This window comes from Aythya marila, assembly GCF_965140915.1.
Source record: "Aythya marila genome assembly, chromosome: 2".
Taxonomy (NCBI): Eukaryota; Metazoa; Chordata; class Aves; order Anseriformes; family Anatidae; genus Aythya; species Aythya marila.
The window spans coordinates 91,948,623-91,976,290 of record NC_139043.1 but is presented as its reverse complement, the minus strand read 5'-3'; the positions used below and the strand labels follow the sequence as shown (position 1 = coordinate 91,976,290).

The 27,668-nt window shown below is 38.4% G+C and overlaps 1 protein-coding gene across 4 annotated transcripts in view; it reads right to left on the bottom strand.

Annotated features, from left to right (window-relative positions):
- LOC309874774 (poly(rC)-binding protein 3-like) overlaps window positions 1-27,668 on the bottom strand; it is a 424,882-nt gene that overhangs the window by 369,122 nt on the left and 28,092 nt on the right. Inside the window, exon 1 of one of the 4 annotated variants that reach the window (XM_082753319.1) lies at window positions 13,071-13,086. The exons of the other annotated variants lie outside the window; for them this stretch is intronic. The gene's annotated coding sequence lies outside the window, so the exon portion shown is untranslated. Of the gene's footprint in view, window positions 1-13,070; window positions 13,087-27,668 lie in introns of those variants that run through there. 4 annotated transcript variants of the gene reach the window in all.

The following is a 27,668-nucleotide window of genomic DNA, read 5'->3' as shown; positions in this document are numbered from 1 at the left end:
AACATAGCAACAACGTGTGAAACAAAACAATATAGCTGGCCAAGTGCTAACCTTGTTAGCATTAATGCTAGCAATATATCAGGAAACATTCAAAGGCAGCTTGCTGTTGCTGAAGTGTCACTTTTCTATTGTGGCAAGGATCAATAAATGCTCCAAACCACTTGATAGCCACGCAGAACAGATTATCATGGAAGTTAGTTTCACTTGAAGGAAGACCACAGAAGATTAATTCATGCTGGGGACTCACGTACTTCCAAGTTTTGGAACAAAAACCTGAACATAAAATAAAAAGTAGAAAAGCACTCTCCTTCAACAGAAAATAGAAATTTCATTGAGTTAGAGGAACTTCATATTTGACTTGCAGCTAATGCTAGCTCCCTGAGAGCAAGCAGGTGCTTAAATTAAATTTGTTGCAGCACCATATTAATACAGCAACAGCAATACCAATATCTAAACTATTTTGGCAATTCCCATAGACCTTCACTATGACATCTCTAATTGGCTAATTAGCAAGAAACATGCAACGTATCCTGCTGGATTCTCAGAAGAACTACATGCAGAGCTAGAACACAATTGGTCAGATCAGAAAATATCACTGTCTTTTAACTGACTTTTTAGAGTTTATTTCTTCTTTTACGGCTCATATTTCAAACAACAACAAAACATTTTTTTATTATTATTTTAAAGCCTACAGCGTCTGACCATGTGAATTAAAGTAAAAAAACAAGCAAAAAAAAAAACTTTAACTAGAACTAATTTGGGAGGAAAGCCTCATTTCAAAATGTTATTTCAACTTTTTAATCCCTGTATCAAGTAAAGAATTTAGGTAAATGATTGGACAACTTATAAAAATCTTAAAGGTTGACCCGTGTCAATCTTTCTGTTTGTAATCATCATCAGTTTAGTGACATATAGAGAAAGAAAGATGATTTCTGCCTTGAAACGTTGGCAATCTTAGAGCTACAAAAATTTGTAATAATGTGTTGTTTCCCCCGCCCCTCAGTAAGAACACCAGAACATCAGTGACACTCACATAGGTACCTAAAGCTACTATTTCAGATATTAAGTTAAGCAGACGTGCTAAATATACATTCTTCACTTTTGGTAGATTCAGTGGAGAGAGAACTAATTCTTTACAGGTAGCCTTCCAGTTTCCAGCTGAGTTTCACCAATATTCAGCTCACGCTGCATAATATTCTTCCATCTTTTGGGTCAGCAGTGATATTTAGCAACTGCCCCTGTTTAAGGGAAGAGAATCACTGGCTACTTCCAACTTTAAGGGAAACAAATGACTACTTTCCCATTCCAACAAAGGGTAGGGAACACTTACAAAGTTTTCAAACATTTAAAACATTGGAAACTGAGGGGGTGCAATTCCATTACTATTACCTTGTGACAATCCAGAGTGAATAAAATATGACTGCATTAGTAAATACAAAATTTCTGCTAGCAGTTCTACAACATAAAAAAACAAAAACAAAAAAAACACATACAATGAAAATGATACCTCTAGTACAACCATATAGAGGCAGACATCATCTTCTATAATACTGTGGTTTGACCATGCTTTTAACTTATTAATAATTCTTACTCTAGGGGAGAGTCATTTGAAAGAACCCAAAATATCCATTAGAAGAATATGAACACGGTATCTGTTAGCCATCAGGCCAGAGCACACAAAATTTAAATGCATAGAAGCGTCTAACACTTGTAAACCAAATAGATGCTTCCTTCTAAGTTTTCACCTATTCCTTAATTATTTAAAACAAAAATAATAGGAAGTGAGGAAAAATGGATGAAAGAAAAAGGTGACTTTTCCTTCCTCCCCTTCTCCATTGGCAAACTATTTTGAATGTGTGTACATATTCCTGCCTTTCAGAAGATAATTTTGGCTTCTCGTGCTTCCTGGGTCAGTTACACGCACTAGAATAGTTTACCAGGTTTTGCTCTTTTTAATGGAAGGATCAACGGTACCAAAAATTTCCACAAGAACTCGAATGCTTCAGAAATTGTTAATCTATATTCAAAAAGGGTAGAAACTGTAAATGAAAAAATGTACAGAGAGGTCTAGTTCTCTGAGTGTGTAAATACGCCCTAGTTCCAATCTCTTTCCCAGCTGTGACATTTCTCTTTCACTGGCAAAGAAACACTAAACGTTTCTATGTTAAGAAAAAATTTGTTACCTTCTGGGGAAAAAGTTTCCTTTACTTTAACATTTGGCCAACAGCCTTCAGTTTTGGAAAAATATATGGTATTGTATATAGAGTACTTCTTCCTCTTGGGTAGTATTTTAGCACAGCTCTAGCTTTAAGTATTTAAGCAATGTAGGTATCATACTGTTTTGTGTATGTTTTCTCAGTAGTTATCAAACCCAAATTTTCACAGGAAGAGACAGTTGTAAAGTATACACACAGAAGACAGTAAGCGCAAGAAAGAGTCCAGCATACTTTAGCATGTGTTCTGCAGTTTCTCTAAACTCTTGCACATATTGCAGATCAATACAACCATTTACCTGCTATAAAGCTGATACTGTCCATTAATATAATAGTGCCACAGCTAAGTAAGATCTTTCCCTCCTTGTTCTCCTACCAGCTTGCCCCTACCCAAGGGGCTTGAACAATAGGACCTATTGCCTTTGGCAGTTAGGAAAACTGAATTTCACATGAAAATCATCACTGTGTCACTAAATAAATAAATCCCAGGATCTCTTCAAGCCCTTCAGAGTCCTTCAAGAGTAGCTGGGGGCTACTTCCCCTGTACAGGCACAGAAATCATTGTGGATTATACTGTCTCTTGAAGAGCTCTCCCATACCTTCCATCCCAGACCTGGTAATGATACCACTCCAGCTCTCAGCCTACAAGATAAAAAGCTTCTCCAGGTTTTCATAACAGCAGGACTGCCTGGCAGCTCTGAAATTCAGCCCCACATTGAACAACCTCTTCACTGTAAAGAACACCCCAGATTCAAAAGCTTACATTACTGCACATTCTCAGTCACAGGTCTTACAAAACTCTCTCAATATCAAGCTATTTTGTCCTCTCACCTGAGTCTCATGTCCATTCTCCTTGAAAATATTGGTCCTCAAAACATCCCAAGACCAAATGCCTCAGAAGTGGTAGTCATCCATACTATATTATTAATGACATTAATGAGGAGACAGAACCTTTATAACAGCATATCTGAACACATGCAAAGTGATCTTCCTGGAAAATATAGATGTCATACTCATAAGACTACTTGCTTCTTTGACCAAAACAGGTTTGGTAGGAAAACTAAGAAAGGAGAGCTTTGACTCAAACTTCATATTCCAGATGAGACCCATTAGGGCTTACAATGTAGGAAAGGACATAGAAATTACATGGTAACAAAATTGGTTGTAAACTGGGACTTTGAGATGGAAGTCTCTTCAAAAATACCATGTAACTTCCCTTCCACAAAACAAGTGAAGATAAAGGTAACAGGCACGTTAGTGTAATTAACAGCTAGGAACTTAAAAAGCAGACAGATCAGAAGCCAAGCACAACTCAGTCATGTTTGTTCACAGTACGGCTTGAGGAAACTACTCAAACTTTAAACTTTGTTTAAAACTACCAAAGAATTCCTCAAATAGTGGGTTATTTGCTTGTAAAAGAATACATGAGTTCACTGAAGATTAAAGAAAAGAAATTCATGACTAGTTGAAGAGTTAATATTAGTCTTTCCAATTCGGTTAAAAAAGGGTCAGATTTCTTTAAAGACCCAATGCTATGAAAGAACATCAAGCATATCATTATAAGCACCCCTCCACATGTCTGTTATATGAGATAAAGTTAAGATTCCTGAGACAAAGTTATATTTTCCTTCAAATTCAAACCATCTTCTAACCTCCACCTCTATACAGGATTCTTTTACATGTATATTGCAAGCACAGGAAATCCTACAACAGAAAATTAATTATTCCATGAACTGCATTGGCCATGTCCCCAACAACCTTTTAACTTCTAAACACTTGGCCTGTCAAAGTACTTGAAGAGACACCATATATCTTCTCCAACAGGAAAATGGACATTTTCTAGTAGTTTTGAAAAACCTTAAGTGTCAATGCAACTTTTGCATTAATACAAACTTCCTTATCATTGAAAATATTGGTCAGGCTTCGTGCATTCACCCTCAGCAAAATGCAAACATTTTGTTGTGTTCTGGTTCTTCAGAGAAAAATTAAAGTTTGCCATTGATGTTTATAAACAGCAGATGGAAGTTATAGGGACACGTTTAGATACATGGTATGTATCAGTGTCTCTTACAACAACTTAATGACCTATTAATATTTAATGTCTTGAGACAATTTTCCAGCATGATTTGCTTTTTAATAGCTTATATTTGCAAACAGTACTTTAAACATTAAACTGCCTCATGCACATATTCTATTCCTTTGCCTTTTCCTATAGAACAAACATATTCTTTATTGGCTACAGCATGCAATTAAACCCATACCTATAGCTAATCAGGCAGTTGTGGCGGTTCCCTAAATGAATCCTTATTTGTAAACTACTCTTCAGTAATTTTAGCTGTGCATACAAATGAGCTGATTATACTCACTTTGGCCATACTGTATTCTCTAAAACAAAGGTGTAGAGTACATGCTTACACTTTATCCATCACACTGTACATATCATGATTGCTTTTCCAATCTTGACATAAATGGGTAACATCCTACATTGCTGCAGTATTTAACAAGTGACAAAATGTGTCACAAAATTGAACCCACAATGGGCATCAACCTATTTGCAAATGAGTAAAAGTTCTGCCATTTACGTGATATTTCCTGTGCAGGATCAGACCTCAAACGACTTCAGTGGGTGCAGGGCTTGCCATTGTTTCATCTTTTCATGTTGATCTTTGGAGGCAAGGAAACAAATCTCAAGTATATGACAGCCATATATCCCCCTATGCAATCCCCAAGAAATATATGTTTTTCTAAAAATGTGTGTTTATTATTTTCCCCGAATTCCAGGACACCATATGTCTAATAGTCTCCTTCATGTTAGAATCAGGGTAACTCCATGGACTGCAGTGGATATAGTCAGAACACAAATACAGATTCATGTACAGATTCATGTATGGAAAACTCATCAGGATCTCATGAATTGCTTAAATAAGAATAGAGATAATATTTGCTGGTATGCAACATGCTTCTTAGACTACAGAAATGGTGCTGCAATCCTGTTTTTCCTGAAGGCATACCACTGCTGAGGTCGCATGTCACAGCTGAAAAGCTTAAGGTATTCCTTTCATTTCACTTGGAGGCATGCTCTGAAACGCTGCAACCCTAACTGCAAAATACCATCATAGATCCCATACATTGATCAAGCATATAGTGTTGCAGGACTATTTACAATTGCAACAGTAATGAAAAGGCTAAGAACCCAGCAGAGGGAAAATATCCATGTGTCTATACTTTTTAGGTCACACATATGGTGGATTAACTGTGTTTGACATATGAACTTTCAACACAGGGTTGCTTATTTCACACTTGCAGTTATGTTAAGCACACTTGTTTCTTATGCCCAGTAAAGAATTGTTTAAAAATCCTCTTCCTGATTAAGCAGCCAAGTTGAGACACACAGGAAACCAGAGAGCTTACACAGAAAACTTCGTATCAAGAGTGCTCGGGTTAAACATGGGTCATGTATAAGCTAAGTACAGAGACAAAGAACAACAACTGCAAAGCCAGATCTCTCTGTAGAGACACATAGAAAATCCTAAACTTGGCAGAAGTCAGTGACAAAACTCCATCAGCGATGCTTTAGATGTGTTTGTGCAATGCCTAGGCTTATGTATCCACAGCACCCAACAGACAATGCTGTACTGTTATGAATAAATCTTGGCAAAAATCTCCACAAAAGACAGTGTTTATTCTATTCTGTTACCCTAGATAAAAAAAAAAAAAAAGTTGACTAACTCAGACTATTAATAATAACAACAACAATACAGATACACCAACAGCACAAGACAGCCATAACAGGAGATGAAGTAGGCCTGATTCATTTCAGAGCTAGCAACACCACACCCCAGCTAGTGCTCCTGGGAAACATTTAATTAATTCACAACCTTAGAGATAACAAAGCTGGTTAGTCACATAGACCCCATCTCCTTTGTACAGCTCTTAATTTCACAAGTTTCCTGCTTCCTGTGAGAGAACCATGTGCTGGGTTTCTGCCAGCACCACTTTCACAGGTGGGTAGGTGTTGCTGTACCCAATTCCTCTCTAGGCAGGAGCAGGGGAGAGAAGGTAGCAAGGTGAGAATAGCATCAGGCCTTGGGGATTGGGATTGCTGCAAGGAATTACATAGGCAAGAAATCATACCTCAGATATATAACTCAAATCTGAACTTGGTAGTACAGCATGCCCTCTCCTGCAGTCTAAACCAGAAGGAGCCAAAACCCTTTCATATCCCTGCTCTTGAAGGGACCACTTACAAAGCCAGGATGAAAAAGATATTTTCTTGTTTGCTCCCATGACATTCAATTTAGAGTGGGAACACCTGCCAGCTTGACCTGTCCCACCTACAGATGCCCCATCCTCAAAAGTGGCTAGCCAGCTGGCAGGCAACCACTGGAAGAAATGCTAAAGCTTTGAGAAGTGAAAAAATCTCAGGCAAAGGCAGAGAAAAGCTAGGAAGGAAAGCAAAAGAAAAAAAAGAGTAAGACAGACAGAAAGCTTAAAGATGTGGGAAACATCATTTTTATTTTATTTTTGTTTGTAATCAGACAGTGTAGGTGCTGCAAGTGCCACACGGATAATTGCTATGTGAAAAGTGGGTTAAATCCTACAATCCCTCAGATATGTTCACAGCTAGACATATGAAACTGAACTTTTTTGCAGAAAGTTCACTTTCCTTTAATACCACCTAGCAATGACTATTTATACAGTATATAAAAGCTTCAGAAAACATGCACCCTCCCTTCACAGAAAATCTTTGGATAAAAACACTGACAGATCTACAGATCAAGCAGCAACCTGCATTCTCAAATGAAAAAAATTCCTGCAGCCTACAATGAAAACCACTTCAGTGTCATTGATTGTGTTCAGATGAAGCACATCTCATTGAAGAATTCCTGACCCTCAGGATTTCCACCCTTCAGAAGCAACAAGCCAAGTGAAAGACAGTGGCGTGCAAACCCTTGGATAGTAGGCATACACAGCTGATTGTCAACTCTCTTCAAAAGTGACACCAGAGAAAAGCTGCTGAGACTTTAAAGTAGTGCATATTTACAGATTTCAACAAGTCCCCTACATAACATAATTAAGAATCCTACTCTATTAGAGAGGAAACTTCCCATCATCCAGCAGTAGCAGCCCTAAGAAACAGCATGCATCACCAGTACTTATAAAGACAAACACACGCTCCTTTAGCCATCGGAAAAAATCAAACACTTTATAATCCAAGTCAACTTTCATCTAAGCCATTCTTAAGCATGTTATATTGAATTTAACCTTTAAATCTCTACTGTCTTCAAGTACTTTCAGAGAAAAAGGAAATCCACAGATAACCAAAGTAATAATATTGTTACGCTAATTAACAGATACATACCGATACTTGTTTCTATAATGGTGGAAATTATTTATAAAGGAATCTTGGGGAGACTACACATGCTCATTTTCAAGCTTCGGAAACATTCATGAGAAGAAGGTCAAAAACATCTCAACTGCCTTTTTTTTTTTTTTTTTTTTTTAAAAAATGTCTTATATAAGTAAAGTTTTTTTAAAAAAAAAAAAACAAAAACATTTCTTCTCAGAACGAGCAGTCCGGCATTGGAATGGGTTGCCCAGAGAGGTGGTGGCGTCACCATCCCTGGGGATGTTCAAGGAAAGATTGGACCCGATGCTTAGGGACATGGTTTAGTGGGTGATATTGGTGCTAGGGGGCTGAACCAGATGGTGTTGGAGGTCTTTTCCAATCTTGATGATTCTATGATTCTACTGCTGTTTAACTTCATAATCTGTGCTACAACAAAAAAATTATGAAGAGGTTAGGTTTAGGAATACAAAAACCCATAGACACTATTATTTGGAAAAGTAATTGAAGACATTGTGAACTAATAAACAAATAAAAACAGAAAAAAAACAAAGGGTGGTCTTTTTATGGAGGGAAGAGAGGGACCTGTGCTGCTCACTGTCAGCATGCCCAGATCTGAAGAATTAAGAGCGTTGGCCACTGAGGCTGACAGGGAAAGGTGAGCTGCCAGAAAGTTAATCACACACTTTCACAATTAAGCACCACAGAGAAGCAGGCTGATAGACCCACAGAAGATCCTTCATTGTACTGCACTGTGGGACCTAGCGCACCACTCAAGATGTCAAGCCATGTCATTTGAGTGTGTGTGAAATATTTTTTGCTTTTTTATGTTTATGTTTTCCTCCTGCTTAGATACCAGCATTCAGAATACAGATGTGGGAAATGGTACACATATTCCAAATTATCTACCTTATTGAGGAAAAAAAAAAAAAAAAAAAGAAATATGGCTTCCGTAACCTGTAGGTGAAACCTTCTGTTGGAAAGTTTTCATCTTGCAAAATACTTAGAGGAGAACAGAGAAAGGAGTATAGAACCTATAATACTTTATAGCTTAAGTGTTAGGCTGGTTTCCTGGGCAGTAAGAGACCAAAAATTTATTCAGAAAGAAATGAAAATGTCAACTGAATGTGATTACTAACCTTTCAACCTTTCAGACTCCCCCCCCAGATAATTCAACAAAACTTAAGTTACTTATATAAGACTATTGCATTTTAAAATTAAAAAATATATATTCTGATAGGAAAACTGAACATTCACATAAAAATTGCAAGCTCCCTTCTTCTGTTTCCAAAGTAGTTATTTTCAAGATAACTGTGTAAGTTTATGAAATAGGATTTTAATATTTTGTTATAAAAGATGTTTTGCCAGTAATTTCCAGCTGGTCCTAACCCTAATCTTTAACTACAATACAATATGTAAAAAAAATAATAATATAAGCCCCCACTGATGGGTAAATAACATGTGAATACAATGATGATTTCTCAGTCTAGATTTACATCTGGATATGACTAACTAGGGCAGAGAGGGATGAATTTAGGAAGCTTTAGACTTAATAACATAAAGGAAAAAAAAAAAGAGCCATGCTCTCCCATAAATTTTAAGTATTCCAAATCTGATTTCTTTACATGAGCTCCAGATTAGATTATAAATGTCTTCAGTTTCTTACAAACAAAATTGTACCTGAATTCTATTGCCTTTTTTGGTCAAAGAAATCCTCATGTCCTCCTTACCACAGTAAAAGTGCATACTACAAAGCATAATGATAAATTGAATGAAAAATATAGAGATCTTCCTGTACGATGGAAAAGGTATATAAAGTAAATGTTGTCAGTACAACAGTTAGAAATTAGTTGGGGTAGCCATCTAAAGAGGTTGTTACTAGAAACATGAAAGATTACCAATATAATGTTTCCCTGTGATCTGGCTTTGTCAATAAATGGTGCTGTCCAAGTAGAAAAAGACTGTAAGGCTGGGCAACTAGTAATAATACAGAATTTTTTTTTTTTTTTTTTAAATTTTTCCACGTCTCATAATTGATGTTTAATACTTTATATATTTAGCAATAGTTTGTGTTCTACATTATTAAAAGTTCATTTTGAAAAATAGAAAGAGCTTTATCTATGACTTCAGCACTGCACAACAGCTGAAAATAAATTAGCAGTTTATATCTGGAGATAAAGAAACACCAATGAGATTCTTCCGATAAACTCATTAACTACAATCTAAAAGCAAACAACAACAACAACAAACCTAATCAGCTATTTAGATGGATTTCTTTTGCTTTTCTCAGAAACATGGCTAGTGGCCAGCAGCAGTGACAGGACCCCGAACCAAGCAGACCACAAAGCTGGTCTAATATGGTCATTCATAAACCCCTCACAGTGATTAGGTTTTATCTAAGATTTTTACCTTCATCCTCACTCAAACATCTGGCTTTAGCAGATTACTGCAAACAAGAGTTTTTGACAATATTCTACACAATTTACCCTTTGTCACCTACAAATCTCTTATATCACAAAGAAAAAATATGTTTAGCTTTAAATATATAATTGGATACTGAAATTATCACTTCATATGAAATATTTAATAGCTGCTACAGAGCGACCATGATAAGTACTGTGTTCAATCTTAAATGCAAAATTTACAAACAGAAGTCATTATTCTGTTTGCCTTTTCAAGTTTGTAAGTCAGAAACTCCAGCAAGTTCAACAGCTTCACAGTGATATTAAAATTAGGTGACATTCTTACAACGTATCTGGTATAGCTAACTGTATTTCAATTGTGAATAATTATTCTACCTATGCTTATAATGATTATAATATTAATGCGTTCCTCCTCAAAACATGTGTTTCCTTTTCAGTCAGATTGTAGATTGTACCTAAAACTCCCATTTAGCATCTGTTGCGATAAGATGCACAAGAACAAGCTCTTCAGTTGTATGGTCTGTATCAGTGAGAGCCACCAAAGCTATGAAGTTAAGTATTTGGGAATATACTGAAGCCTCATGTTAAATTCCGCAGCACCCAAAACCACAAGCTATAGTTTCATGCAATCTGGAAGCAAATAGTTGGTACAATCTACTAAGTTTTCAATATGAACCCATTTCACAAAGCCTCCATAAAATTACAGCTGGATATTCTGGATCAAAACTGCATTGTTTATTATAATTTGGATTTCTGGATTGAGAAAAAACAGAGGCTAAAAGTGGACTTTCTTCAACCGTTATTTTCTTCTGCCAGCAGAAAGAAGAGAAGCCTTTATCTTGGGTGATTTAGATCCTTCTTCTTTGTCCAGTGCCAGGGCTGCAGTAGATGATAGGGTCAGCTTTCTGGAAGCTCCAGGGCAGCTTTGATTCATCCTGCCATAGGTAAATCTAGCATAGACCAGAAAATTATAGTCTCTTCCCATCTACAAGAGATTCTACATGAAATCAGCCTCTCCTTGCTAACCCAGCACTAGAGAGACATGCAACTGTGTCTCAGAGGTGCTGGCTGTCGCAAAGGCCCTTCAGAGCTCTCCGAACCCACCCTCCAGCCATTTCTAATCTCTGCAACAGGAACAGCCTGGCACTAAGAAAGATGAGGAGCCACTAAGCACAAAATCACTTTGCACAAAACACCTCTCCTTAATCTGTTTTGAGCACTTGATCTGGTCCACAGACTATTTCTGCTCATCCTTCCTTATTTTTTCAGTGTGTATCAGCCTGTGACATGAAGTGTGTGCTTTGTTCTTACACACATGCAAAGTCTGTAATTCAGCAGTGCATTTATACCAAATAATCAATATGTATTCAGTCACCTAAGCAGTGTGCCCGAATATATCCTTCTAATTATGCACCAGACTTCAATTCTGTGCCATTCTGACACAACACTGACAGCATAATCCTCTCCACAGCAGCATATGGTGTAATCACAGATCCTGAAAATACCAAGTGCAGGCAATACCTAAGCAGATGTTTAAAAGTGTACTTTGCATAACAAGCGTGCAAGTGATCCAAAAATAAAAGACTACACATTCCACAAGTCTAGAACTATATATTACTGAAGCTTTGATTAAATGTTTCATACAATCCCACACTACAAGGAGTGTCTGGAGTCATTCATCTGTCTTTCCTAACAAGGGTAAATATTTCTTCATTGTTCATAAAAGCAGCACTGTATGAATAATTGATTTCTTAAACAATTGGTACAATGTCCAATTTCACATAATTAAATTTCCCTTTCTCAAGGCATAGTATCAACGTACCACCAGTACATAAAAGATATTCTGATTTCTAAAAGGGAAATGAGAGTAAGAGGAGAGTAAGACCAAAACTCAACTGGCATTATAACTTCAAAAAATGTAGTGAACTATGTTATTCTCCATCACTAGGCCAAAAACACACATGGTTTATAAACCCTCACCCAGCTCTAATCACAAGCGCATGTTATTGTATGTTGGAGCCCATACACAAATTATGTGAAATAGAGGCAAACAAAAATTTTCTCAGCTAAATCCTATCCCAACTGGAGTCAGTGGCAAGACTCCCATGGACTTCAAAGGCAACAGGATTTGGCATGGGTTAAGCATCCCAAATGGCATTCAAACAACAGATGGACATCCGCTGTAGTTCAAAGGCACAAGACATAGCTTGTGCCTTACTTAAGTTAAAATCTTATCCCAGCTTATACAACTGTGGAAAGACCACAATGTTTAAAGCAGAACAGGCAACTGAGAGCACCTTGCACAAGCCACCATCCATCCACACAAAGACTGCAGAGACAGTCAGCTTACTATGATGAAGAAGAAAAAGGGCAAAAGGTTGGCTATATGTGGGCAGAAACAGCCCATGCTTGACAGAGACCCAGTCAGCTGGAGCAGATGCCTGGGAGAAGAGATGTACCCCTCCACCCCAGGAGCATGCAGTTAAACACATGTTTTGGTTCACTGCGGTCATGAACTTATGCTCAGCATTACGCCCACACTACAGAGACATGCACAGGATTACATCAAGTTCTTGCTCAGCCTTGGTTTATCTGTGAACTGAAGACCTGCCCCACTCTACAGAAATATACCGAGGCTCTACATATTAATAACAAATTTGATGAACAAGCAAGTTCACTTCTGACTAAAATGAGTAATTCAGAAATAAAGAGGCCATTTCTTACAGCTCTCATTTAATCCCTGGCACCTCTCCAATGTATTCCATCTTGCTAGGTTTCCTACACACTCCAAAAATATTGTTTATGGATTTGTTTTCTCCATTCTCCAAAATGTACTTTTATATAATCATGTCTGTTCAAGACAGAAATCTTTGGATGTTACCTGCCCCACAGGAAGCAATATGGTGTTTCTAGGAACTCTTTACCGATTTCATCCCGAAATCATGAAATTCCCTACCAAACGGGTAGAGTTCTAAAGCCTTAAGAGGAGGCTAAAATAAAAGCACTCAGCTGAGACAAAGACTGGCACGCCAAAGGACCCAGGAAAGATCTGGAAAAATATATTTACATCAAATATAGCCAACTTACCACCATCCAGGGCAGAGCATCCAGGCACCGGACTGCACAGACTCCAGGCACAGAGGCATCTGTGCTGGCTCCAGGCAGAGCCAAACTTGAATTCAGTGCCTGAATAGCTACGCTCACATGGCAAGTGTCCAACTGGCTCAGGTAAGTATTAGCTCACTGACATCTCCCATCTCCACTAGACATTTACTGTGCATCTTTCTAATGTGATTTGCATATGGTTTGTATTATCTGTGTTTTTCACAGCCATTCAGTGCCTTTGTCTTTCCCTGCTCTCTCTCTTGCTACCGCCAATAACCAAGCATGCCTTGCGTAAATGGAGTGGCATTCGCAGAGTGGTGGGGGTAGGATGAAGAGTAAAGAAGCTCTGCAACGTCTCCATGAAACAAAAATACTTCGCCAAGATTGAGAGAACTATTCAGTAAGCATAATATGAATTTCAAGCTGTTCTTTACCCTGATATTCACACCAGATTTGCAGTGTACTCTTTTGAAAGTCTGTTCTCATATTCCTGATGTGTGGAAGCTAGTTAGAAGATACTCCAGACTTCCACGGAGAAGCCCAAGCTGCTTCCAAGTTGCCATTCAGCATCTTGCTGAATAAATAAATAAATAAATAAATAAATTTTCCTTTTGTTCCGGGTATCTCTGACTGAGAAATGACTTTGCTTTACAAGTGTCTATTACACATTCTCTCTGAGCATGAGCAGTTTGAACCAAAGCGTTCTAAAAACAAGAAAGTTATTAAAGGCTCTTTGGCAAATTGACAGGTTCTATGCAAGCAGCCCTGACAGCAAAACATTTCACCAGCAGTTTGACAATTACACTTTTGAACTGAGAGCTAATTCAAATTTTCATTCACAAATAGTTACTCTAGGCATTTTCCAAAAAGTAAATTGAAGATGAGTGTTAGAGGTTTATCACACAATAATTTTCATGCCGTTTTAGGTAAAGTATGTTTTAGACAAGCTGTCTGATGAGGTCTCTTTTAGGATATTAGGATATAATGAAATCATAGTTACCCTAATGTTCATGCCCTTGTGCTCACCATAACACAGATCTAAACCACCTTTTGCTATCATCTCAGGTGGATCCACCCTGGCAAACAAATTACAGATGTGTTACAGCAGCTTAAGACTTATAACATTGGTTGGTGGTGACAAAAAGGGAGTGAGAGCTTTCACACTTCCCACATAATTCTCCAGTGCTGCCCCTGCAAAGAAAGTTGAATGTAAGGCTGTGTAGACAGCATATTTCTTGACTTGGCCATTCAACAAAACCAAACATGGACACACAAAGCCACACAATGCTTTTGTTTGTATTTGGATCAAATGAAATTTTCTACCAAATCCAAGGCCATATATACAGTTTTGAGCATTTAGAAAGAAATGAAATACATACAAAAAGTAGAAAGCATTGGCTGCTCCCTTTTATTCAATATCCTATCACACAGAACACTATTTCAGTCCAAAGGAAGCTAAACCTCATTATATCCCAGGAGAACAGCTCGTTTCTGGCTTATCAGTTTTTTTGGGGGGTAGTATAAAACATAATACTGCATTTCTAATTTCTCCATTGTATGTGCATTGGAGCAGTTGTGTGAATACAAGTCTTCAGCCTCTCAGGTCATACAGGTATGTGATGTATTGCTTGATAATTTTGTTAGCATTGCATGACAGAGATGAAGAACAGGTGAGATCTGAAGCTCAGAATATCCCATCCTGCCAGTAGAAGAGGTCAGAAGAGAGGTCTTGCAGGCAAAAGAGATATCAGCTAATGTCTTCTATGTCTCAGAAGAAAATATTCACATCATCTTAATGTTGGTTGTGAAAGTAAAACCAACCAACAGAACACAAATTTTCAGGGTTACCCTTAGAATTTTTCTGAGCCCAAACTATGAGATCAATTCATTTCAAAGTTGCAAGTAATACACAGAGATCATTCACCAAATATTCTTTCTCCTGAATTTATTTTGCATCTATCTAGATAAATAAGCAATCTTTCTTCTATCCTCCATTCTTCACAGTATCTACATAATAGACAGAGTTTTGTAGTTCAACTTACCATGATATTATTTTAAAATAAATCTTGAAGTTCAAAGGTGAAGGTGGGAAATTACAGATCTACCAACTCCACATCTTCATTATATTTTTTAATGTTCATTCTGAGAAAGCAAATGAAACTGGAAAGAGATTTGCAAGAGTGGAGGCATTAGCAAGTAGCTATGAAAATGGATTTTACATTGAGAATGGAAGTTTGATACCAGGGTTTCTGCAGAGGGACTAAAGAAGCAACTTATAGGGAAAGCTGAGCAATTTCCATAAGTTAGCTGGCCAAGTTGTAAGGCACAGAGCAGAGTAAAGGTTAGCCTTTAATGGCTTTACTGTACTTCTCCTATGTTCACTTCCTATTCTGTCCTCAGGAAATGATTATTTCAGTGTTAAACCTTCCACACTTCTACCCGTCCTCTTTTACACTGCAGCTGGGAAAAAAAAATAAAAAAAAATCTCAGTCCCAGAGGACCAGCTATACTTGCAATCCAACAAAGCAAGCTGTATTTCCCTATTCAGTCCCTAGTCTACCATTATTCAAGTATCAGAGTATCATTCAATGAGAACCCATTTTTGCATAATTAAAACTGAACCTACTTGTGGTATTTATGTCCTTTAGTTCTTCAGACTTACTCTGGGGAACTAATGGGTAATTAGTATGACCAATACCAAGAGCTTCCATCATCACAGAGGAAAGCTAGCTATAAAACTCATTTTTATACAGTCGCTGTGAACTCCTCTGTATAGCACAGCTACAAACATCAAGTCAAAATATTGATACAAGGCAGAGAAGTGTAAATACAGTCCATATTAACTGCTCCAAATCACTCAGTCATGCTAGAATGTGCACCAAGCTGCACATAAGGGAAAAAATATGTAGTCACAATTGCAATGAATGATTTACCTCTTCTTCAGACTCTTATATTTAACTGCACACACTCAGTTTGTTCTCTGGTGTATGGCACTAGTAAGTCCTTTCTCCCTCAACCCCAGCCCCCATGGGAATGAAATGGCCATGGCCCGATAGTCAGACATCTAAATGGTGAAATGGTTTCACATATTTGAGGTGAGGCTGTGGGTCCCAGGCCTTCCTAACCATCAGAGAATGAGGAAGTCTGAACAAATCTGAACAGAGAAAACTGTTATAGACTTCAATTTTGCTTAATTTCTCCTGCCTCTTTACAGCATACATGAGAAATACTGGAACAGAGGAGGCTCTGCTTACAAAGGCCAACACAGATGTACAAACAGCTTCAGAAAAGTAAAACATAAGAGGAAAAAAAGAGGATTTAATGAGTAGCAAAATATCTTGTCCTGTCAGTGGTCAGATTAAACATGGCAGCGATCAAGAAAACTGTGTTCAGCCCTCTCTTCAACAGGAGTTGGACAGGTGGGGAAAAATCCCAAAGGATTTGGAAAAAAAAAAAAAACACAAAACAAAGTCAAACAAAACTAATGATAGAACTGTGCCTGCTTATGAACAGAAGAAATTCTGTAGCACTGTCCACCCTCTTGATTTTATTCATAAGGTGAAAATGAGTGGTCCAAGCCTCTCAGCAATAACTACCTGCTTCAATGTAATGTATACACTGTTTGGGATGGCAGGAGAGATGAAACTGGGTAGAAGAGTGGAGATCTAATGGAAAATCCCCACGTTTCTTCCATTCCAGTAACAGTTTCAAGTTATAATCCAATTATTTTAAAGTTGAAATTACATATTTTTATTCAATATACAGAGAAGCTATTGAATCAGCCACCAGTTATGACTTTCTTTTTTGAAACACTAGATGGTTGTGGTGGTGTACATGAAATTCCCTTCCAAGAAATGAGACTGCATAGAATGTATAACACTGGAGACACATACCCATGTCTCATTACATTACAAAGGCACTTGAAATGCAATTTCTATCATAGAAAACCTGCACGTATGCTCTTTTTCAGCATGAGTACAAGAATGGGAGGTGTCTTATTCTGAACCACTCATGACTTGGATCCACCTGAGAGCTGTTTGGCCAAAACAACCCTATAACAATCACCTCAATGGATGGACACTCTGCCCTTGGAAAGGCAACATGAAGCAGCATGCTGGCTGCTCTGGATGTGTGAAAGCCATGCTGCACTTCAGGAGCTTTTGTAATGTTCTGACCTTGGCTCTTCCACAGAAAGGCTCCACGTCAGGCGCGGCATGAAAAGAGCTCTTGCAGCTGCATAGTTCAAACAGGTTGTCCCCTTATTTATCCCCGTGCAGCCTCACAACAGCACAACACATGCCCCTGCAGCCACAAAGACCAACTATTGTAATTCTCCTCGTATTGAATTTCCCACAGGCTTTTCCTGCCTCTCACGGTTGGAGCAGGATGCAGCAGCCAACAGCACAGAGCCACAGCGATCAAGTTACAGCCACCCAGCGCTTTGCCCTGTACACAGGCAAAATGAAGCCTTCAGAATAAAGACACTGTATAGGTTTGTTCACCACCAGTTGCAGAGCTACTTTTCTTAATTTGAAAGCAGGGTGGGGGGGACAGTATTAACAAGAAGGAACATTAAGCAAGTTTTTCTCCTCGTAAGCACCTTCCTCTGTAAGAACCTCTACTTGCCTTAGCAGGCCGCAGCTGCCCTACACACAGCTCATGGATGCTCAGCCAGCCCCCTGGTCTACAGATGTTCTTACCTTTCAAAGAGATTAGCTTTAATCGCTGCTTTGTGCCAAGAGACAGAGTCGTACCATATCCCTTCAGTCCCATTCCCCGTAAAACCCTTCCTCCATTGCTTACTCTTCAGCTTCTTGCCTTCAGAAATTGGGTAGGCATAATTGTCATTACTCCTCCTGGCTTCACGGTGATAGTTAGTTCAAGTGGGTCCAACGTTTGTGCAATTAGCATCCAAAGCGCACAGCAGTGAATTGCATTATCAGTGCACAGAAATTAACAGGTAAGCATTGTCAATGTGGCACCCCTTTGCTTCTCTGTGGGTCTCAAGTTGGAGTGTTTTATAGGAAAAAAGCTGAATGCACTTCTGAGGGCTTATCTATATGAAGTAAGCTCACATTACCCCACAGGCCCCACACAAAAGCCCCAGCTCATATACCATCCAAGCTAAACGTCCTGGCCCCCTGTGCAGTGCTCATTAGTTGTGTTGACAGTAGCAGGGAAAGTGGTGTAACAGGAACAGAAGCAATTGCTAATGAAGACACATCTATCTATGACGCCTATAGCTGGGAGATTTTACTTGAAACTACATTTCATGCCGTCCCCTGGACAGGTGTTCCCAGTGAAGAAGTGATACCTAGCTGTTCAAAGGGCTCACCAATGCCTCCTGTCCATATGAGAGGTTTAACCACACTAGGAAAGAAGTTTGCTGTATTGTCGCCCTTCGAGGAACGTGGTTTGTAAGCATGAAAACCACTTTGTGAATCAAACCAATAAGCAGCATAAGTGGGAATAAACAGGGGATTCCGTTCAAAATTGCACTGCAGCTACAAACAAAATACAATAAACAGAATGAGTCACTGTGACCATGTTGAAGCATCTTTCAAGAGGAGCCCACATTCTTCTAACAGTCTGGATTTGGATTAGGAAACCACAAATCTTTCCAAATGACAGCTATGGGGTGCTTCTACAGGATACTGCCTTTCTGGACCACCACTACTTTTCCTTCAGAGACAAGTGCCTGAAAAAGAAACGAATACACCTTTCTTCTTCTTCACCTCAACACACCATAGGTTTAAACACTGATTAGACATAAAACCCCAGGTTACTGGAGGTGATAACCATTCTAGGCAGCTGCCTCAAAATCTAGACCTGAAAAAGCAATTCAAAAGCAGTGACTCAGGTCTTTCCCTGTATCACTGGTGCTTAGCAGCCCACGGAGCTCCCAGGCTGGAGGATATGAAGACCTGGTGTGATGGAGGATATTAGGAGGGTTCTGCAAGGTCACTAGCTGGGTTTGGTGCCAGTGGAGTGTCTGTCCTGACTGGCAATCACATTATCTCTGCTATACTGGTTCTGCCTCCCCATTGAGCCCTACTACAGCAGATGCTGCCCCATACTCTCAGGTGTGCACACCTACACATACACACAAGCGTGAGCAACCCTAAACTTACACCATAAATCTGTGAAATAGCAAGTATGACTCAGCCCAAAATCATCATAACCAAACGCTACTGAATTTCCTGTTTCGACAAGTTTGTATGGCTGTTTCCAAGAACTGTGGTATATTTAGTCCATGATGTTTTTAAGACTTCCCATCTAAATAACCGAAGCAAATATAATAAGCTGTGCTAAAATTCATGTCTGTCGTTGATGCAGCTTCACTCATTTTAAAAGTGTTATCCAATTAACAGACTTATAATCAGAATTTGGAAATGACATTTGTTTCCCCTGAAGATGGTTAGACTAACTATAGAAATACATCACCACAAAGCATGAAATGTGAACAGCTAAGGAATTCAGATCCATGTATTTTGTTAATTTACCATCCATATGGTAGATAGTAAGTGCAATCCAATATCTAGTAGCCTATAAAAACAAATCTTGATCAGGTAATGCAAACTATCAGATTTCTAATAATTGATATGTTTTTTGTTTTTGTTTTTGTTTTTGTTTTTTTTTTGGTGGTTGTTGTTTTTTTTTTTTTTAATTATTTAAGTCACATCTCTAGATTCACGCAGTTTGTCAACGGAAGAATTATCATGGACTGAATATTTTAAAAGACTTTTTGGTCAAGGAAAGAGGGCCTAAAGGTCTTACATAAGAAATAACCTGAATTAGTACCTTTGTTAGCTCCACATGATATACCTTTCTGACCCAAATTAAAAACAAAAATCCCACAAAATTAACCATACCTCATACTGTGGTACATAACAACTCAGACTTGAAAATCCCCCTATGCATACACAAATTTTTGTATTCATTGGAGTACACAGGCCTCATTAGTGGCAAAGTTTCAACAAGCAGTTATGAAAAACAAATTCAAAGAATCTTGAAAAGAAAAAGCCTACCACTGTCACACAATAGTTACTATCTTTATTAAATAAGATCCTTTAGAAACGGGGTAACTTTGGTCACACTCTTAACAATGGCTTCCTGTTTCCTGCCTCCTCTCCCAATCATCAAATCAGAAGTTTTTTTTTTTTTTTTTTTTTTTTTTTTTTTAATTGCTCAATTACTGCTGAGTTGTTTACTGACCTCTTAAATTTTATAATACAACATGCTGCTGTGGTAAAGCTGTCTGATAGCACAGACAAAATAGCTGCCTTAAAAAGTTTCTCCCCTCTTCCTCACTGCGTAAGGAGCACGATTCAACAGAAGACAACTGCATACTTTCCTCTCTAGATAAGGAACAGCTACAACAGGATCAAAATGAATTGTAGTGAGGCACAGTGCTTGTGAAGCATTGCTGCATTCAAGTACATCAACCAGTCCGTTACAGTTGCAGAAAGCATTCAAGATTGAGACACGCAAGAGACAGAAACACAGAGGAACCAAGTAGCCCTCACTGCCTCCATTACCACATCTGCAGCAGGGGGAGTGTGCACACACAGGGGTAACAATAGATAGGACAGGATGGTGTCAGAGCAGCTTGTCATTTTTTCCTCTTGGAGGAATATGAAGGATATGCCATAATGAAGATAGGAATGTTATTTGTAGTACATAAAGTCTGCTTGTTTCTCATAAATGCTTCCAAATATCATGAAAGCTTTTGGTCAAATGCTTCCCTGACCAACTAGATCAGCCTAGTGCACTGCATGCCAGAGGATAGTGATCCAGTCTGGAAAATATAAGTCAGTACACTTAAATACTTCGTAGTTATTACTGCTGCTGTTATTATTTTTAAAGTCAAAGGAAAGTGTGAAATGTACTTTGTATACAAGAGGAATGATTCAGCAGACTAGGGAATGGACTTGGACTGAGGGTGGTCAGCTGGACCTCATTTGCTGGGAAGGTGATGGAATAACTATTCTTGTAAACCACTTCCAAGCTCATGAAGGAGAAGATAACTGGAAGTGGACAGCATGGACTTATGAAGTGGAAATAATGCATAAACAACCTAATTGTTTTCTACACTGTGATCAGCTTGGTAGTTCAGGTTAGAGCAGTGTATGCTGTTTACCTTGACTTTAACAAGGTTTTTGACACCCATCTTCCCATTACGCCCTCATAGACAACTTGACAAAGCATGGGTTTGATAAGGAAACAGTGAGATAGATTAGAAAACTGCTAAGGTGCTGTGCCCAGAGGGTTATGACATTTCCCATTTAACAAGGAGCAGAATGGGGAAAACAGGAGGAATAACTTTCAAATACCTTTGATAAATTTTATAGTTAAAAGGTGCTTTATTATAAGACCACTTGCAAATGGACAGCCAGGAACAGCTACTCTGCAGCCTTAGAAGATTGAATAGCTATGTGCTAACACTTGTAACATTCATCTCAGAAGATGCCCAGGAAATACATTATAATAATGCCAGAAGGGAAGTGAGAAAAGATGGCAATTGTTTTCTTGGTACTTCAGAATGGGGAAAAAAAGAGAAATGTGAACCATCTATTGGGGCCCTGAGGAATAGTATATAGCATCCATTACCAAAACAACAACAGAACAGAGAGGGACCAAAGGCTTGAACAAAGTCCAGCTAGAGGTAAGTCACTAGTGATGTACCCTAGGGGTTTATACTGCGGCCAATGCTGTTTAACATTTTTATTAATAACCTAGAGGATGAGACTGACTACACTTGCAGCAAGTTTTAAGAAGATATGAAAGTAGACGTGGCTGATAAACCACATGGTTGTGGTTTATTCAGTGGGAACTGGACAGGCTGGACAAAAGGATACAGAAATGACAATGGAAAAATCTCACGAGGCTCAATGGGTGAAGGTCTGAAGTCCTATATCTGGGAGGAATAACCTCACACACAAGTATGTGGTAGAGACAAAATAACCAGAAAGCAGCTGTGCTTCACTAGGACTCTAAGGTCCTCCACTATATAAGCTGATAAACACTCTCACAGCAATGAAGTTCATCCTGAACTGCATTGGCAGCAGGTCTTGGGCAACCTGCTGTCACTGAGCCTTCTTAAGCATGGGGGTTTGACTAAACGACCTCTAGTGGTCCCCAATCCATGAGGTTCTGTGTGAATGGAGGTCTAATTGGTATTGTTAGTTTATTAAATTACTTCAAGGAATATTATAAGAAAGACCTACAGGTTTCATTCAGGTGTTGGGTATAGATTGAACAAATAGAGCTCTGTGGACACATCATTAGCTGAACTGAATGCATCAGTTAAAAGCAAGTCACCTCAACTTAATGCCACAGTTCAGACCACGTTGAGATTATTTTTTTTATTCCAGAGCTGAGCAAAGAGAGTGAACATTCAGTCTTTAATAACTGGAGCTGCAACACCACCACAAAATCAGAATCAAGATTTGTATCCCTTTCCAGAAAAATTTCTAAACATTTTACTTCTAACACTAAAATACTATAGTAACAGCACTATTTATTTTTTCATCATAATCTAGCATAAGTTTGCTCTATATTTTAAGAATACCCAACCTGTGATTTGTCAAAATCTTTGTACTAACACATTTTTGTACTCCTTAAAATTATCTGAAATTATTTTTCTGGAAATTGTAATGTTGCAGCATTAAGAAACTGATTTTTTTTTTTTCCTGTTTGAGATAAACACAGTATTTGCTTCTATCAGTGAGACTGTAATTGTGGGGCCATGGAACATGTGACACCATTTACCTGTTAGAGGGGAGGAAAGAAGAGGAGGATGTACCCTTACCACAAACTGAAATCTCTCTAAACCACAAAATTATGATACCCGCCCTCAGCTCTGAGCACAGTGTCACACTAGTGCTAAGCCCTTCAAGGAGAGCAAGAAAGGAAGAGGAGAGGGGTAAAGCGAGACCACTTCTTTTCTGTTTGCGTGAGGAGCACACTCCTGTTCTTTCACCAGACAGTTTATACCAAGTTTAGTCTAGAAGTAATTGACTGGTATTATTATAGACAAGTCAAAGATATATGCAGAAATCACAGTATGACACCTATTTTCCCTGCAGCTTATGTTAAACACTGTATCTTAAAATTGCTGTTAAGCCCACCTAATTTTTCAAAATATGATGGCATGTCCAACTACTAAAGATCATATGGCTCCGATCTCTGCAGGTGCATCCTGCATCCTACTAGAGCAAATACAGCTACTGCCAGGGAGAGGAGGGAGAAGACTGTACTGGTACAGCACAACAAATTCCTCAAATAAAATAAGCCATGAATAAAAGTACTTGATTTGTGAACAATGGCATCCCACTCCACACAACATCTGGCCTTAAGCAACGTGTCAGAAAAAGGCAAAGAGATCCCATCGAATTATTCAACTACCATGGGAACACTAACTTGAAAAGTTAAATTCAGGTTCACAATTGTATTAATAGAAGTATTTGGTTTCATTAATGCTGACATTATTCAAAAAAAGAAAAAAACACACAGTAAGTGAACATGGTTTTAGTTCATTTTCTAGAATGGGAAATGATCACTAAAATAAAATTTCTCCTTGGAGAATTTCAGTGATTACCATGATTGCAAAGGCAGAAGAGAGCAGGAGAGCAAGAAATCTGGGAGGTATCTTCGAGATGACTGTTTTGCTTACCCCTAGGAAACAAGTACTGTAATAAAACATTATCTGTGGATCTGAAGATGCAGGATGAAAGAAAAGAGGTTTTCTGATCCTCAATTTAAACACGCTAGCAGACATTTTCACATCTATCAGAGACATATTTTTAGTGGACCATGTTTTTCAGGGAGATGTTTAAACTAATTCACAGAAGGATATGCAGGTGTTTGAAGATATGGCAGAACTAAGTTCCTCATCCTCTTACTGTCTTAAAGACATGTCAGCTCTAGCTGAATTAATAGGAGGAAAAAAAATACTAAAATGTTTTTATCTCCCTCAAACTTCAGAACTTATAAAACATTTGGGCTTCACTCAAGAAATATCATGTGCATTACGTTATTCAGACTAACAAGAAAAATAAATCACTGCATGCATGTGATATGGAAGAAGATTTACTGCAAGAAAGTGCATAAGATCTTGCAGGGAGATCAGTCTGAAGTGGTACAAGGTGGAATGAACTCTAAGTTGAAACCAAAGTCAATAAATAGCAATTTATACCACAAAGTGCAAAGCATGATTGAAACAGCATCTGGATTCTAGATCTCATCCTAGACAGGTTAAAAAATTAGTATTGAACAGCAAAAGATGTATTAAATCAAATTCTTTGATGCAACCATGGATAAAAAAAAAAAGAGATCCTATTACATTCTCTGTCACATGTGTATGAGTCTAGAGCAATAATTGACATTGATATTATTTCATACATTCCATGCTTAACAAGTAGCAGAACTGGGAAAACACTGAATGTAAGAACTTTCAAATACTTTTGATAGATTGTATAGTTAAAAGGTGCTTTATTATAAGACCACTTGCAAATGGACAGCCAGGAACAGCTACTCTGCAGCCTTAGAAGATTGAATAGCTATGTGTTAACACTTGTAACATTCATCTCAGAAGATGCCCAGGAAATACATTATAATAATGCCAGAAGGGAAGTGAGAAAAGATGGCAATTGTTTTCTTGGTACTTCAGAATGGGGAAAAAAAGAGAAATGTGAACCATCTACTGGGGCCCTGAGGAATAGTATATAGCATCCGTTACCAAAACAAACAAAACCAAATAAAACCACACTCCCCAAAATTGCCCAGCTCCCCAACACTTCGTAAGAATTGTTCCGTTCTTTCTATAACTGTGTAACTGATCTTATTTTTTCTCTCATTGTGTCTCATTCCAGGGTCTTTTATAATACCTGTGGTCAATTTCAACAGCTTTTTCTCTCAGGTCCCAAACTACTCATTGGAAGGGTAAAAACTGTGGCAGCACGAATGTAGTTTACACCTTCAAAAATTAAATCTTTTATGTTTATTTATTATAAAACCAAGAATGTTGAAGGTTGTCATTCATTAATTGCCCCTTCCTGGCAGATTTCCTATTAACTCCTGATATTTTCTCAAAATAAAGCATTATCAGTTCTTCACTGTAACTCAGAGGAGAACCTTAATAAAAATGAAATTGCCTTATCACTAACACAAATGGAAACTGGTGGCAGCTAATCAGTTGAGGGAAATTGGCAGAGGCTAGCTTGAGAACAGACATTGGAGTTTTCAACTCTTCGGATTAGGTGAAAAGAAGACCTGATTTTACAAAAATTTTCCACTGCTTTAGATCTGCTGACTGGCACCAAGTTAGTCTTCACAGTTAAGATCTAAGCTAGATTAGAATCACTTGGATATCATTAAGAAACAGAATAAACACTTTCAATAACTTCTGTCATTAGGAAAGCGACCAGCTTTCAGCTAGCTTTGAAAGTTTCCACTTGCAACTATTTTTGTTGATATACCACAGCAGTGAGGAGTCCTAATCACAGGCCAGGACCCCACTGTATCTGTGCTGCACAAACATGAAACTAAAAGACAACCCTATTGTCAAAACTCCAGTCACCCTTTGTAGCTGAAATTGTTTTACTCTCCCAGTTTTTAATAGCAAAAGGTGGCTCTTGGTGTTATATCACAACAGAGATACCAATGCTTTCCTTCCTCTGAGCAAAGCAATCTATTTCTGCTCAACACACTGTTGGTAACTAGCATTCCTAAGAATTTGGTTTTGAAATTAAAAACTGATGTCAGACCAGACCATGCAACTCAGAGGATTTTCATACAACACCATAGTTGTGCGCTAAAAACTGAAGGTCACTAGGGTCACCAAGCAAGACCTTGTATCATACAGAAAAGCTCTATTTCACATTAAAAAAATCACAGGTTGCATTTAACACAATGAAAGCCTGGTTCTGTCCCTCTACCTAGTATGCGCACTTTCCCCAGATACCTATTTCTTGTACACTGACAAAAATCAATAACTGGCTCCTGTAGTGTCAGTCACAGAGCTTCCAAAGGAATAGAAAAGCATTGCAAGTTTTGTTTATGGAGGTGTGGCTTTAGATGATGCAAACAAGGACACACGTGGGCTGTAAATCTCCAGAAAACACTTGTATAACACGCAATCTGATGGCTTCCGCTGCTCAGAAATCTGTATCATGTTGCATAGGCCTTCGTAAGTTTGAAGTGAGTCGTTGTCTTGAAGGTTGAATGCTGTTCTGTGTATATGAGCACTGTGGTGATGGTCAGACTACTATATTCTGTGTCACACAGAACTGGACAAATTCTCTGTGGAAAACTACAGAACAGCTGCAAAGTGTAGTCTTGCATGGTAATAGGAAACAGAAGGAGAAAGCTGGAAATTTTTTTGTTCATACACACAGCATAACAAATTGTGAAAAAACTTTGAAAGAAATATATTGAGACCATCTTTTCTCTGTGCTCCGACAACGATTTTTTTTTAGCTGTTTAAAATAGAAAATGAATTCAACTGATTGCACAAGTCAATTCAAAATACACATTAAGGTACAAATAACACTTAAAATGCTTAGTTCTATGTGAAGAAAGTAAAAAATTGCCTTTTCTAGGTAGTACAAAAACATATATAGTCCAGTAACTCAAAAGACTCCATACAGAGTTGCACAAAAGTTACCAAAAACAAAGAACCAAGAAGACTAGAATTTGAAGAGTCAGATAAAAGAAAGCAGATGAGACATGGCTTAGTCTGCTTGCAGAGACTATCCTAAATTCATTCTGGTGCCTTGGCTCAAGTCACTTTGATCTCTGCTTCCCCAGTGCTTCTGCTCACAACACGGAGTATATCCCAGTCCACCCATCAAGTGAAAGAGCCGAGAAGGAATTGTCCACTCTTTCCACCCCCCCCTAACTTGCTGTCTCCGTCCTTCCCTTACTCCTACCATACTGGGTCTCACACTAGCTGTCAGAGACTGTGTCACCCACAGCAACCAGAGAAACCACTGTAACCCCACACATCTGGGAAAAAGGGTGTGGCTACATGAACCAGAACCTCCTGCACTGGAATCTTATTCCCAAGCTCTTCCCGTATCAGGTCTTGTATCAGGTAGTTTAGAAACCACACTGAGGAAGCAGAGAAAGGCCATGCAGGAAATATGAGGAGGTGGTGACTTGGGGAAGGAAAAGAGCAAAGAAAATACAAAAGTATATAATAAAGGAAATAATGCCCTCTCTCCTCTCCCTTCCCCCCCCCCCCCCCCCCTTCCCTTTTTCCCCTTTCTCCGTAGCCCAACTCAGTTGTTGCCATCTTATGTCAAAACACCTCTGAAGGCAAACTTATTGGGATCTCACAGCAAAGTGTTGCCCGGGGCATGGAAAAAAACATGGCAGCTGAATGGATCATATAGGTGAATCCTGCAAGATCAGTGTAGTCCTTTTACTCAATCCTGAAAAGTCCACCTTCTTATGGAAACACTTGTCTAATAAGTTGCATTTAAATCTTTCCTCCTTCAAGTATGTGCATTCTAGCAAAAAAATCTAGAATGTAGTTGCATTTTTATTCCAAAAACCTCAAATACACATTTCTATGCT